The 12,749-nt window shown below is 44.6% G+C and overlaps 1 protein-coding gene across 6 annotated transcripts in view; it reads left to right on the top strand.

The window, feature by feature from the left end:
- The window catches only part of LOC135091611 (tRNA-dihydrouridine(20a/20b) synthase [NAD(P)+]-like), a 202,055-nt gene that overhangs the window by 51,253 nt on the left and 138,053 nt on the right, over positions 1 to 12,749 (top strand). For 2 of the 6 annotated variants that reach the window (XM_063989376.1, XM_063989375.1), the window contains one exon: positions 7,606 to 7,700. The exons of the other annotated variants lie outside the window; for them this stretch is intronic. The gene's annotated coding sequence lies outside the window, so the exon portion shown is untranslated. The remainder of the gene's footprint in view (positions 1 to 7,605; positions 7,701 to 12,749) is intronic. 6 annotated transcript variants of the gene reach the window in all.

The following is a 12,749-nucleotide window of genomic DNA, read 5'->3' as shown; positions in this document are numbered from 1 at the left end:
GCGCGGCGGCTGGTCTGGATGGCGGGGTGGGGCCGCTGCCGCTCACGCTCGCCACCTCCCTGACTGGAGGCTGCGGGAAGTCCGTGTGTACCAGACCCAGATCCTTGCAGGCGTCGAGGGACAAGTAGATCTTATCCACCGACTTCACGAAGTACACGTCCCGCTGGGTAGAGCGGCCAGGGATGCTGAAGTGGCATGTCGTGGCTCCCAAGGTGGGCAGGTTAATTCCGGCGAGGTCGCGCAAGCCGGCGCGCTCCTGCATCTGCCTGGGTGAGAGGCCCAGAATCCTCAATAGCGTGGGGCCAGCCACACACACCTGCGCACCTGTATCCGCGATGGCTGTGGTGGGATGCTGTGGGCCGCCCTCCGGTCTGGAGACGAGGATCTGAAGCTGTGGCTGGCGCGTCACTTTGGCGGTTGCCACCACCGCACTGGCCACTGTGCTCTTCCTTGCAGGCTTTCTTTCCCCTTTGCACACTGCTTGGAAGTGGCCCAGCTTTCCACAAGCACGGCACGTGGCATTAGCTGCTGGGCAGGAAGCCTTGCCAGGCTGGTGCCGCTCGCCGCAGTAACCACACGGGCGATTGCGGGCTTTTCTGGGGCCAGCCGCGGCGATGACGTCATCATCACTCGTGGCGCCGCTCAAGGTGTCACTAGCAGCAGCCCCGGGGTGGCGGTTTGGCGGGAAACCGTGAGCGTCCCTCTGAGCCGCCTCAAACGCCACACAATATGACCGGAGACTGTCGACGTCCCTAAACTGTACATGGCACTGAAAGACCTCGCGTCGTAGGGCCGGGTCACGCAGCCCAGCGATGAGCTTTCGCACTAGCATGTAATCACTCAAATCCTTGTCACAGTCCGGGCACTGAAAAGCACAGTCAAGCACCATCTGGGAGCACTTAGTGAAGTAGTCACTCACTGATTCTCCCACGGCCTGCTTGACACCAAAAAAATTTGACCACTGCACTGCCTGGTTCGCTGTACGTAGTACTAACCTGCCGACGCTCTCCAGGGCCTCAGCAGCGGAAGTGGCGTCCCACTGAGCCTTGGGGTACCTGGCGTCGAGCACTTTCTGTAGCTCAGGGGCACACAGAAGCTGAATGTAACGTGCAGCGTCTCCATCACCGACAGCGTTGAGTTCGATCCAGTCTTCTAAGGATCGACGCCATGTCCTGAAGTCTGCTGCAGACATGTCCAGGTCGCACTTGTCCAGCCCAGCTGTACTGAAGACCTTGCGTCTTGGCGTCCCCATTGCTGCAACGTCTCGTCCCAAGGCTTCAATGGCTCCCTGCTGGGATAGCAGGAACGTCTGAGCCTGTGCTAGGAAGCCTGTTCCCTCTCTCCTTCTTCCAGAAGCGGCAGGGAACCATGGGCATCTTGGAGTGGCCATCGTGGACGTAGGAAGACTGCTATCACTGCGCCATGTTGAGTAGAAAAGAAACACAGAGTGGCTGGACGTGACTGTAATGGTAGCAGGCATACAGTAAGTGGGCGTGAGTCTGACTGACTCCCGCCACTGGCTGCGTCCTTGAGCCTGGCTCGCAGTTGCCAGCTCTCACAAGAAACTAAAACTTCTACAATATATATATATATATATATATATATATATATATATATATATATATATATATATATATATATATATATATATATATATATATATATATATATATATTGATAACCACAATTTCCTTCCTTTCCAAATACCATGGACTGGGCTAGTTTCCGAAAGTCAACACCTTTGTGATATGGTGCAAGGCTTAATTATGGGTCTACAGGGTCTCTTCTGACTCCTGCATCCTTTATATGACTGGACATAATGCCAGGTTTTACCTTTCTTCACAGCTGTCTGTATCTAGGCTCAGCCTCCCTCCAACAAGTGAGGTTGCCAGCCTTTTTACCCACCAAGAGGCATGGAATTACAACTACTGCCAATTTGTACTACCAGCTGGAAAGAATCACACACCATGGCTAAGGAAACAGCACAACAAAAGACAAACATACATGGTTAGGGTATAATACCTTAGGAGAAAACCACCCTTTTAAAGGACTGTCCAATTATAACTCTCTCCCTGCCTGGCAATACAATATCCCTTCCTCTTAAAAGGAAGAAAGATAAATTACCGCAAGGTAGTTCAAAAGAATCCTCTGCGTGCTAACCTGGAAGGGGCTTTTGCAATGCAGGATTTAACAAGACACAGTACACCAGCAAACTGTCCATGAAAACATACATAAGAACATAAGAATATAAGAAATAAGAGAAGCTGCAAGAAGCCATCAGGCTTACACTTGGCAGTCCCTGTATGAAATACACATACCTACCTATTTCCACCTATCATCCCCATCCATATATAAGAACATAAGAACATAAGAAATAAGGGAAGCTGCAAGAAGCGAGCAGGCTTACACGTGGCAGTCCCTGTATGAAACACACCTACCTATTTCCATCTGTTATCCCCATCCATAAACTTGTCTAATCTTCTCTTAAAGCTCTCTAGTGTCCTGGCACTAACTACATGATTACTGAGTCCGTTCCACTCATCTACCACTCTATTTGAGAACCAATTTTTTCCTATTTCCTTCCTAAACCTAAATTTTTCAAGCTTGAACCCGTTATTTCTTGTTCTACCTTGGTTGCTGATCCTAAGAATTTTGCTTACATCTCCCTTGTTATAACCCTTATACCACTTAAAGACTTCTATCAGGTCCCCTCTTAACCTACGTCTCTCTAGAGAATGTAAATTTAACCGCTTCAACCTCGCTTCGTAAGGAATACTCCTCATCCCCTGAATCCTTTTAGTCATTCTCCTCTGTACTGATTCTAATAGACCTATATCTTTCCTGTAATGTGGGGACCAGAACTGCACAGCGTAGTCTAGATGAGGTCTGACCAGCGCCAAGTATAACTTTAATATTACTTCCGGCCTTCTACTTTTAACACTCCTAAAAATGAATCCTAGTACCCTATTTGCCTTGTTTCTGGCTTCTATGCATTGTTTCCCTAGACGGAGTTCAGAGCTAACTATAACTCCTAAATCTTTCTCGTACCCTGTACCTACCAGAGTTTGGGTGTTTAATGTGTACCTATTGTGTGGGTTTCCTCTACCTACGCTAAGCACTTTGCATTTATTGATATTAAATTGCATTTGCCATCTATCCGTCCATTCATTCATTCTATCTAAGTCTGTCTGCAAGGCGATGGCATCCGCTTCTGACCTAATTAATCTACCTATCTTTGTGTCATCCGCAAATTTACTAACATCGCTACTAATTCCACTATCCAAGTCATTGATATATATTAGAAATAATAATGGCCCTGATACTGATCCCTGTGGCACCCCACTAATGACATGACCCCACTCGGATTTCGAGCCGTTTATTAGCACTCTCTGTCGCCTGTTACCAAGCCATGACCCTATCCAACCTAACACCTTCCCATCTATCCCGTGCACCCTAACCTTTCTCAGGAGCCTTTGATGGGGCACCTTGTCGAATGCTTTACTAAAGTCCAGATATAAGATATCATAACTATCACCATTATCTACTGCCTCGTACACCTTACTGTAAAAACTTAACAAGTTTGTCAGGCAAGACTTCCCCTTCGTGAAGCCATGCTGTGACTGATTATATCCGTCAAATCTTCTCTTAAAGCTCCCAAATGTTGTAGCACTAGCAATTTGATTACTGAGTCTGTTCCATTCATCTACCAATCTATTTGAGAACCAGTTTCTTCCTATTTCTTTCTTAAACAAATTTTTCAAGCTTGAACCTGTTATTTCTTGTTCTGTCTTGGTTGCTGATCCTAAGAATTTTACTTATGTCTCCCTTGTTATAATTCTTATACCACTTAAAAGACTTCTATCAGGTCCCCTCTTAACCCTCTAAAGGCTGTAAATTTAACAGCTTCAGTCTCACCTTATAAGGAATACTCCTCATCCCCTGTATCCTTTTATGGCCATACTTTTAAAAACTTTCGCCAGGCGAGGCATTCAGTTTCACAAAGCGATTAACAATTTCGTACTTTGAAAACCAGTGACGGATGTCGCCAGACTTTCCTTCACCAGGGTTGGCGATGGAATTGTATTGGAATACCCTGGCAAACGTAAGTAGCCGAGAGGCCTCCCTTTCCCGTGAGTGAGAAACAATTTTTTCCTACAAATTATCATTTTTTGTAATAAATTAAATAGAATACACATTGTAATTTTTAAACTCTCAATAGAACAATGTAGTAAAGAAAATACTATACTCGCATTGCTTTCTCAAGACCATCGTGATTCTAGCGGGATATCAAGACAACACCAGGCGCCCCAGTTATTTTAATTTCAGTTTCTATTATTTTGGTTTGAATATCATTTTCGTTGAAAACATCTTATGATTTCGTGTTCTGATGATAGAGTTGTTACTTTGAGCTGTATAAATGAGGGTGGAAATGCTCAGGTGCTCTGCAGTGAGGTGTGTTAACTCTATCCTCTATCCTGCTCCTCCGTTTATTTCCCTGTGCAGTGTTTGTTCATCATTTACATTAAAATAGGTTTTGTCTCATGGCATAGTTACAGAGTAGTTCCATCATCATAATGTCACGAAGCTATGATTATGGTTTATTTTCTTAGTGCACAGCTACTGTTATACTTGACTGCTAAATTGATTGAGTGAATGATTATTATTGTTACCATGCATTTTATTAGGTTATGGATCCACTGCTAGAATTTGAGGAGTTGAAAGTGCTTAATGATGCAGAAATAGGTAGGGTCAGGCTGCCAAGAATTCTGAATGACCACTTGGATTTGTTCTTGACACTCACTGAAAAAGAATTTACTTCCTGGTAGGTACACAATATCCAAGGAAGCTGCTAAAGCCTTGCTCACTGATTTATATTTACCAGAAGGAAAAGATTGAAGAGGTTAGGTTAAAGTACAGTAACTGTAATACTTACATATATGGTAAATGTACATGTGAAAATGTTAAGTTGTCCTTCATTTAGGAGGAAAATTAGGCTAGAAAATGTTTGGCAGGTTTTTTTTGGACCAGTGCCAAATATAACTTTAATATTACTTCAGTTCTTCCACTTTTAACACTCCTATAAGTGAATCCTAATACTCTATTTGCCCTGTTTCTGGCCTCTGTGCATTGCTTTCTTAGATGGAGTTCAGAGCTAACTATAATTCCTAAATATTTTTTCGTTCCCTGAACCTATCAGAGTTTCATTGTTTATTGTGTGGGTTTCCTCTACCTTTGCTAAGTACTTTGCATTTGTTGGTATTAAACTGCATTTGTCATCTGTCCGTCCATTCTTTCATTCTATCTAAATCTGCCTGCAAGGTAATGGCATCTGATTCTGACCTAATTAATCTACCTATCTTCATGTCATCCACAATTTTACTAACATCAATACTAATTCCACTATCCAAGTCAATGATATACATTATAAACAACAATGGCCCTAATACTGATCCCTGTGGCACCCCACTAATTACATAACCCCACTTGGATTTAGAGCCATTTATTACAACTCTCTGTTGCCTATTGCTTAGCCACAACCATATCCAACCTAACATCTTCCCATTTTCCATCTATCCTGTGTGCCCTAACCTTTCTCGGGAGCCTCTGATGGGGTACCTCGTCAAATGCTTTACTAAAGGCGAAATATAGGATGTCATAATTATCGCCTTTATCTGCTGCCTCGTACACTTTACTGTAAAAACTTAGCAAGTTCATCAGGTAAGACTTCCCCTTCATGAAGCCATGCTGTGACTGATTTATCAAGTTATGTTTGTCTAAATGTTTGCTAATGTTCTTCGCTATTATTGACTCCATTATTTTACCTGCAACAGAAGTTAAACTGACAGGTCTATAATTAGATGTTAGAGTTTTATCACCTTAACCATTTAAAAGCAAATTCTTAAATGTTGACATTCTTACTACGCTTGATATTACAGGTCTTATCATTAGAACCAAAAATACAAGTCTGATAGTATGTCATCAATGATAAAAATGTAATTTGATTTATTACAGCAATATAGAGTGATACATAAATATATAGAGAAAATAATAGGTCCTCAAAATTTGCGTGCTTTCCAAAAGCACAGGAAAATAGACACGTCGGGTATAGTGATGGCTCCAGGGAAGAGTAGAGGACACCAGCGTGCACCGCCATTAGTCTGATGTAGGGTGCTCGCTCCATTTGTTGCTCTCTCTCTCTCTCTCTCTCTCTCTCTCTCTCTCTCTCTCTCTCTCTCTCTCTCTCTCTCTCTCTCTCTCTCTCTCTCTCTCTCTCTCTCTCTCTCTCTCTCTCTCTCTCTCTCTCTCTCTCTCTCTCTCCAATTCTCATCTTTATGTAAACATCCAAAATTTGTAGTGTCTGCCTTTACAACCCTAATTTTCTCCTCCACTACCACGTTTTCTATTATGTACAGGATGGCTTCTACCTGGCCGGCCATGAAAAGTTGCCAGAGGTCTCCTACTTTTAATAAAAACTCGAGTGAGGGCATTGTTATGAGATTTGAAGCTCTTGTGATGGCATGAATAAGTTGCCAGTGATCACTAGAACACAGCTGAAGCAAAGCCTGCTGTGAAAATTTAAAACATATGCCGTGAAAATTCATGATTACATAAGCGATTGCCACGTCAAGGGATATGAGAGACTTGATTATATAAGCAATCACAGTGGTTTAAGGGTTAAAGATGAGTACTACATTAGCCTGCCTCAACATTACTGGTACCTCACCTGATTCAAGTGATTTTCTAAAGGCAGAAACTAATTGCTCACTAACAACCTCTTTGCATTCCTTATGTACTCTGGGATATATTTCATCTGATCCTGGTGTCTTGAACTTTTTAGCCTATCTATCTCCTGTTCCACTACCTCCTTAGTTCTGGTAATATCTGTCAGCTTCTCATTTTCATCTTCTCTAAACTCCTGTTCACTATTTGGCATATCCTACATGTTTTCCTGGGTGAAGACAGTTAAAAAATACTCATTCAGAGTTTTACTAATCTCCTCTCCCAGAACTAACCAGCTCCCCGTCTGCTGTCTTTAATGGACCTATTGTTTCCTTATTCTTTGTCCTATATATCTGATAAAATCCCTTGGGATCCATCTTTGCCTGGCTGGCTACCTTTAATTCATAATTGCTTTTAGCTTTCCTTGTTAACCTCTTGACTGTTCTAACTAATTCATTATATTGTGGCATTAAAACCTCTTTCCCTGACTTTAATCTCGTATATATATATATATACTTCTCTTCTGCCCTATATAGTGTTTTAACCTAACAGTTATCCATATAGGGTAATTTTTCCGTGATCTTATTGCTCTATACGAGATTTTGCTAACTGTCCTGTATGTATTTTATCTTTGAAATATTTATACAATTCATCTACATTTACTTCACCTAATTCTCTCATCTCAGCCCCATCCATCCTCTCCACTCCCTCATCTACTCACCTCAACTTCACCTCTCCCATCTCAGCATGACCTGACCCTTCAACATACTCACACATATCTTCCCCTCTCTTCCTCCTCTAACCCTTCTGGACACTTCTTTCCTCCTCTTGCCCTACACCCTCACACCTCACCTCACCTCTGTCATCCTGCCTTTTCTCTCTCAGCTCCATCCTGGGCCCGATCTCTCCCTGTGTCTGTTGCCAGTCAACTCCTTGAAGGCACCTTTTTAATCCCTCAAAATCTGCTCTCCTAAAGTCAGGTATTTTACTAGTGTTTTTGCTTCTAAAAGTTTCCTCCCATTTTCATTTGTACCTGATTTCCCAATGGTCACTGTTACCTAGCTGTCCTCCAACCTTTACCTGTGTGACTGCTTCCTCCCTGTTAGTTAGAATTAAATCTAAAATATTGTTCTCCCTTGTGGGCTCTATGATTACCTGTTTTAAAAAATTATCCAGAACTACCTTAAGAAATTCCTCTGCTTCCTTGTTACCCACCATCAGGCTCCAGTCAATATTCCTAAAATTAAAATCTCCTACCACACATACCTGACTGTATCTTCCTGTTATATTTATTCCCTGCCATAGTGAGATGTTAATTTAATGTACTGTTTGGTGGCCTGTACACTAATCCCAGTACTATCCTTCCTTAAAATCTATACATATTGACTCTGTTTTGCTATCTACTGGTTTTGCTATCTGCTTTAATTCTACTGTTAATACAACACTGTAATGTATCCCTAATGTATAATGCAACTCCTCCTCCTCTCCTATTTTCCCTGTTTTTTATAGAATAGTGTATAACCATCTATCTTAAACTCTAGATTAAATACTTTTCCTGACATATTTAACCAAGTTTCTGTTAAAGCAATTGTATCAAGGTACTTTACACACGCTATTCCTCTAAACAAGACTATTTTATTCAAAATACTTCTACAATTTGTGGAGTTAAACACTTAAGCCATTCCTCACTTTCTCTGAGCTATTTATCTTTCTAGATTTAACTAATTTGTCATTCATTTCGACCTCACAATCCCTTCCTCCCTCCTGACTAATGAAAAAAGTGTTGGAGTGCAGTTACCTCCCACTCAAGTGTTCCAGCCAAAACCTGAACACCCTGGCATGATAAATGCATTCCATCCCTGCCATAAAAGGTGTCCCTACCATAGAAGAGGTCCCAGTTATCAATGAGTGTCCATCCATTACTCTCACAATGATTCGTGAGCCTGCGATTCGCTGTAGTAGCCCTGGACAGCCACTCAGCACCAACTCCTCTCCTTGGCAAGATACCACATACCACAGGGATCCCCCCTTGTCCCTAATCCTATTCAAAGCCTGCCTAAACCTCCCGAACAGCTCCTCACTCCTGACCTTACCAAGGTCATTCTCTCCCATGCTGAGAAAAACAATGGGCTTGGTCCCATAATTTTCCAAGCACATGTCTAGCCTATCAGCTACCTTCCCTATCCCAGAACCTGGCAAACACACACTTGACATATGCTTCATATTTCTGGCATAGAACACACTAAGTGCCTAACTTGACTATCATCAAGCACAAGCACTCTACCTTGGGCCAGGATAACTGCATCTGCCCCCTCCTTCTCCTTGTCTCCTCCTGCCACGTCCACCTCCTCCTCTGTCATTCCCTCCAGCACACTGAAGAGGTTCTTTGTCTCCACACAAGGCACCTTGAGGACCTTCAGCCTCTTGGCACCTCTGTACACAACTGACCACTGCTCCTCCATCGCCTTACTAGGTAAGGTGACCGTGGGACATGACCCTCCCACAGGTGCTGAGATCCTCTCACAGAACTCAGCCTGCAGGTCTGAGATCCTCTCACAAAACTCAACCTACACCTCAGAGATCCTTCAATGGAACTCAGCCTCCACCTCTGAGACCTTCGCAATGAAGGCCTTGAGAACAGGAGAACTAACACAACCAGATGACTCAGCAACACAAGGCACCATGGCTACACTAGCCAGCTATAGCATCAGGTCACTACTCACTAAATATGTTTGTTCGCTAGGAACCCTGACCTGACAGGAGGGTAATTCACCTCTCACTGTATCACACAAAGTACACAACTTGCTCCAGCACTGCTGAGGAGTAAGATCCCCCAATACAAGTGTGTTAAAAATAACTACACTTACAGGCAGATTGTGGTGGAGACTCCTAAAGCTACTTAGACAGGCTGGATCTTACAACTGATAATTACTCAGTTATCCCCTTAAAGCACTTGATCCATCTAACTGTAAATAAAACCCAATCTTGTCCAAACAATACTGTCTGCCTTCATATGTCTTATCTCGTGTGGCAGTTGGATTGTGACTGACTGTGGGAATGAAAGTCAGACACTCTCTCACTCTGCTACTACAGGATGGTAAAAGAGAGGGGGTAGGAGGTGACACACACACACATACACCTGCTCGCTGATGTGCCTCACTCAGCGTGGTGTAGTGACTGGCCATCCGGTTAGCCACTCCACGCTAATCCTCATGGATTCCCTACATGCTAAGCTTCCCAGGTGTGGGACTGGCCAGACTCAAAGTCAGGTCAAGTCAAGCACCTGGGAGCTGGGGAACCCACGAGGCAGCAGTTAGTCTTGCCTCAACTTTCACGCTGGCTGCCCGCATCCAATCGTCTGGGCATTGTTGTACAACAATAATTAACCCAAGACTGTGGTCTGTGTTTGCCTCTGTGCCCTTGGCGTAGAGAACACTATAGTTGGTGACCCTGGAGTGACGCCGTGACACGTGATGGCGACCACAACGGCATGCATGACATTCCTACCTTCATGCCTGACGTGGCCACATGTTTTCCTCACCTTGAAGTGGTTTGGGATGATGTGGCGATATGCACTCTGGGAATGGCGGCCTCCCATGCAGCATGGCCATGGTCACACGCCCCCTCCCGTGGACTATGCAGCACTAGCAGCAGCACAAGAAGGTGACCAGGAGCTGCGGGCCCTGCTGAATGGCCTCGTGGCTCTACAGAGGCTTCAGTGTCACATCCCAGACTCCCCCTTGCAGCTGTGGTGTGATGTGACCTGTCCCGCCCAAACACTGCCTGCTTGTGCACCACCTCCTGTCCCACCCCGACGCCGCCCACTCATGCACCACTTGTCCTGCCCCAATGCTGCCTGCTAGTGCACTGCCTCCTGTCCCAGCCTGCTGCCACCCGCTGGTGCATCACCTCTAGCCCCAGCCCACCACTGCCCACTGTTGCACCACCTCTTGTCCCTGCTTACTGCTGCTCCTGTCCCATCCCAACACCGCCTGCTCATGCATCACCTCCTGTCCTGCCCCGATGCTGCCCACTGGTGCACCACCTGTCCTACTCACCGGCTGCTTGCTGGTGTATCACCTGTCCTACCCCTCTGCCGCCTGTCCCTGCAGTATGCCCGACTCGCCCCCACCCTTGCCGTCTGCTCCAGACCGCCCTCGCTGCCTGCTCCGGATCGCCCTCGCTGCCTGCTACGGACTGCCCTCACTGCCTGCTTCAGACTGCCTTCTCTGCAAGCTTCGGACCGTCCTAGCTGCCTGCTCCAGACTGCCCTTGCCACCTGCCCTGGATCACCCTTGCTGCCAAACCCTGTGCCTTGAACCTTGCCATGCCCAGCCACTCCCTTGCCTGGGAGACAATGCCATCCCCTCCTTCACTTTCCTTCCTGCCATCAGTACTCCCTGTCCCTTCGCTGCCTCTCTAGCCACCACCTTCGTAGTACCCTTTTATTTCTCGTTTTGTGGGGAGAGAGAGTAAGGTAGTGAAGTGACTGGCCAACCGGCTAGCCACTCCACGTTAATCCTCATGAATTCCCTACTTGCTAAGCTTCCCAGGTGTAAGACCAACCTGACTCAAAGTCAAGTCAGGTCAGGCACCTGGGAGCTGGGGAACCCACGAGGCAGCAGTTAGTCTTGCCTCGACTCTTGCACCGGCCGCCTGTGGCCACTTGCCCGGGCATTGTTGTACACCAATAATAAACCCAAGACTGCGGTCTGTGTTTGCCTCTGTGTCCTTGGCGTAAAGAACCCTACAGCGGGCTTAAATAAATAAAACAATTTACTTTTGAAAATTCTACTGACTAAGCTATGGGGTCTGGGTGAATACTAATTTCTTTATTGTGCATTTACTAAATGCTGGGTCAGATTGAATGGGAAATAAGGAAAATTACATGGGAAATACGAGTGACTCTGTGTGGGTGAAAGTTATACAAAGTGCTACCAATAGGCTACATGTTAATGATGTGTCATATGCTCATCCCTAGTGTCTCTCTCTCTCTCTCTCTCTCTCTCTCTCTCTCTCTCTCTCTCTCTCTCTCTCTCTCTCTCTCTCTCTCTCTCTCTCTCTCTCTCTCTCTCTCTCTCTATATATATTTTTTTTTTTTATGTAGGAGGGACACAGGCCAAGGGCAACAAAAATTCAATTAAACAAAAAAAACACTGAGATGCTGGTCCCAGAATAGGGTCCAAAGCAGTAGTAAAAAATTGAAGGATAAGTGTCTTGAAATCCCTTAAAGAAGTTCAAGTAATAGGAAGATGGAAATACAGAAGCAAGCAGCCAGTTCCACAGTGTACAAGAGAAAGGGATGAATGATTGAGAATACTGGTTACTTTCTTCTTTCCCTCGCCCCTATTCTTTCCACCTCTCTAATGCAAATGTTAACCAGTATTCTCAGTCATTCACCCCTTTCTCTGGTAAACTCTGAAACTTCCTGCCAGCTTCTGTATTTCCACCTTCCTATGACTTGAATTCCTTCAAGAGCCAGGTTTCAAGACACTTATCCTTCAATTTTTACTACTGCTTTGGACCCTTTTATGGGACTGGCATCTCAGTGGGCTTTTTTTTTTATGAATTTTTTTTTTTTGCATTTGGTCAGTGTCCCTCCTACATTAAAAAAAAAAAAAAAAAATAGTCCATTACAAGGTTTGGCAGTGCCGCAGGTCAGGGATTCCCCGAAAGTGACTGCCCAAATACTCAATTCAAAATTATCAGACCATAGTTAAGGTGCAAGCACAGAGGCACAGTTTCAGAGAACAGTATGAAGGACCCCTTCAGGTTCATAATTCTTCTGAGGGTTTAGGCCAGCAAGGGCATGGAAAACATCATTGCAAAGAATTTTAATAGGTAGCATGAAGTAATCAGAAGGTGGAGGAGTGGGAAGAACAAGCCCTGAATTGTGCAAGGTAGAGTTTTAGCAAAGGTTTGAGCAAAGAGTTCAGCTTTAGAGATATATGTGATAACAGTGGTGCCATCTGGTTGAAATAAAGGAGGGAAAGAAGTAAAATTATTGGAGATGTTTTTGGCTAGGTGCC

Source organism: Scylla paramamosain, chromosome 38, assembly GCF_035594125.1.
Source record: "Scylla paramamosain isolate STU-SP2022 chromosome 38, ASM3559412v1, whole genome shotgun sequence".
NCBI classification, from domain to species: domain Eukaryota; kingdom Metazoa; phylum Arthropoda; class Malacostraca; order Decapoda; family Portunidae; genus Scylla; species Scylla paramamosain.
Note: the sequence above shows the minus strand (reverse complement) of the source record. Positions and strands in the feature narration are given on the sequence as shown.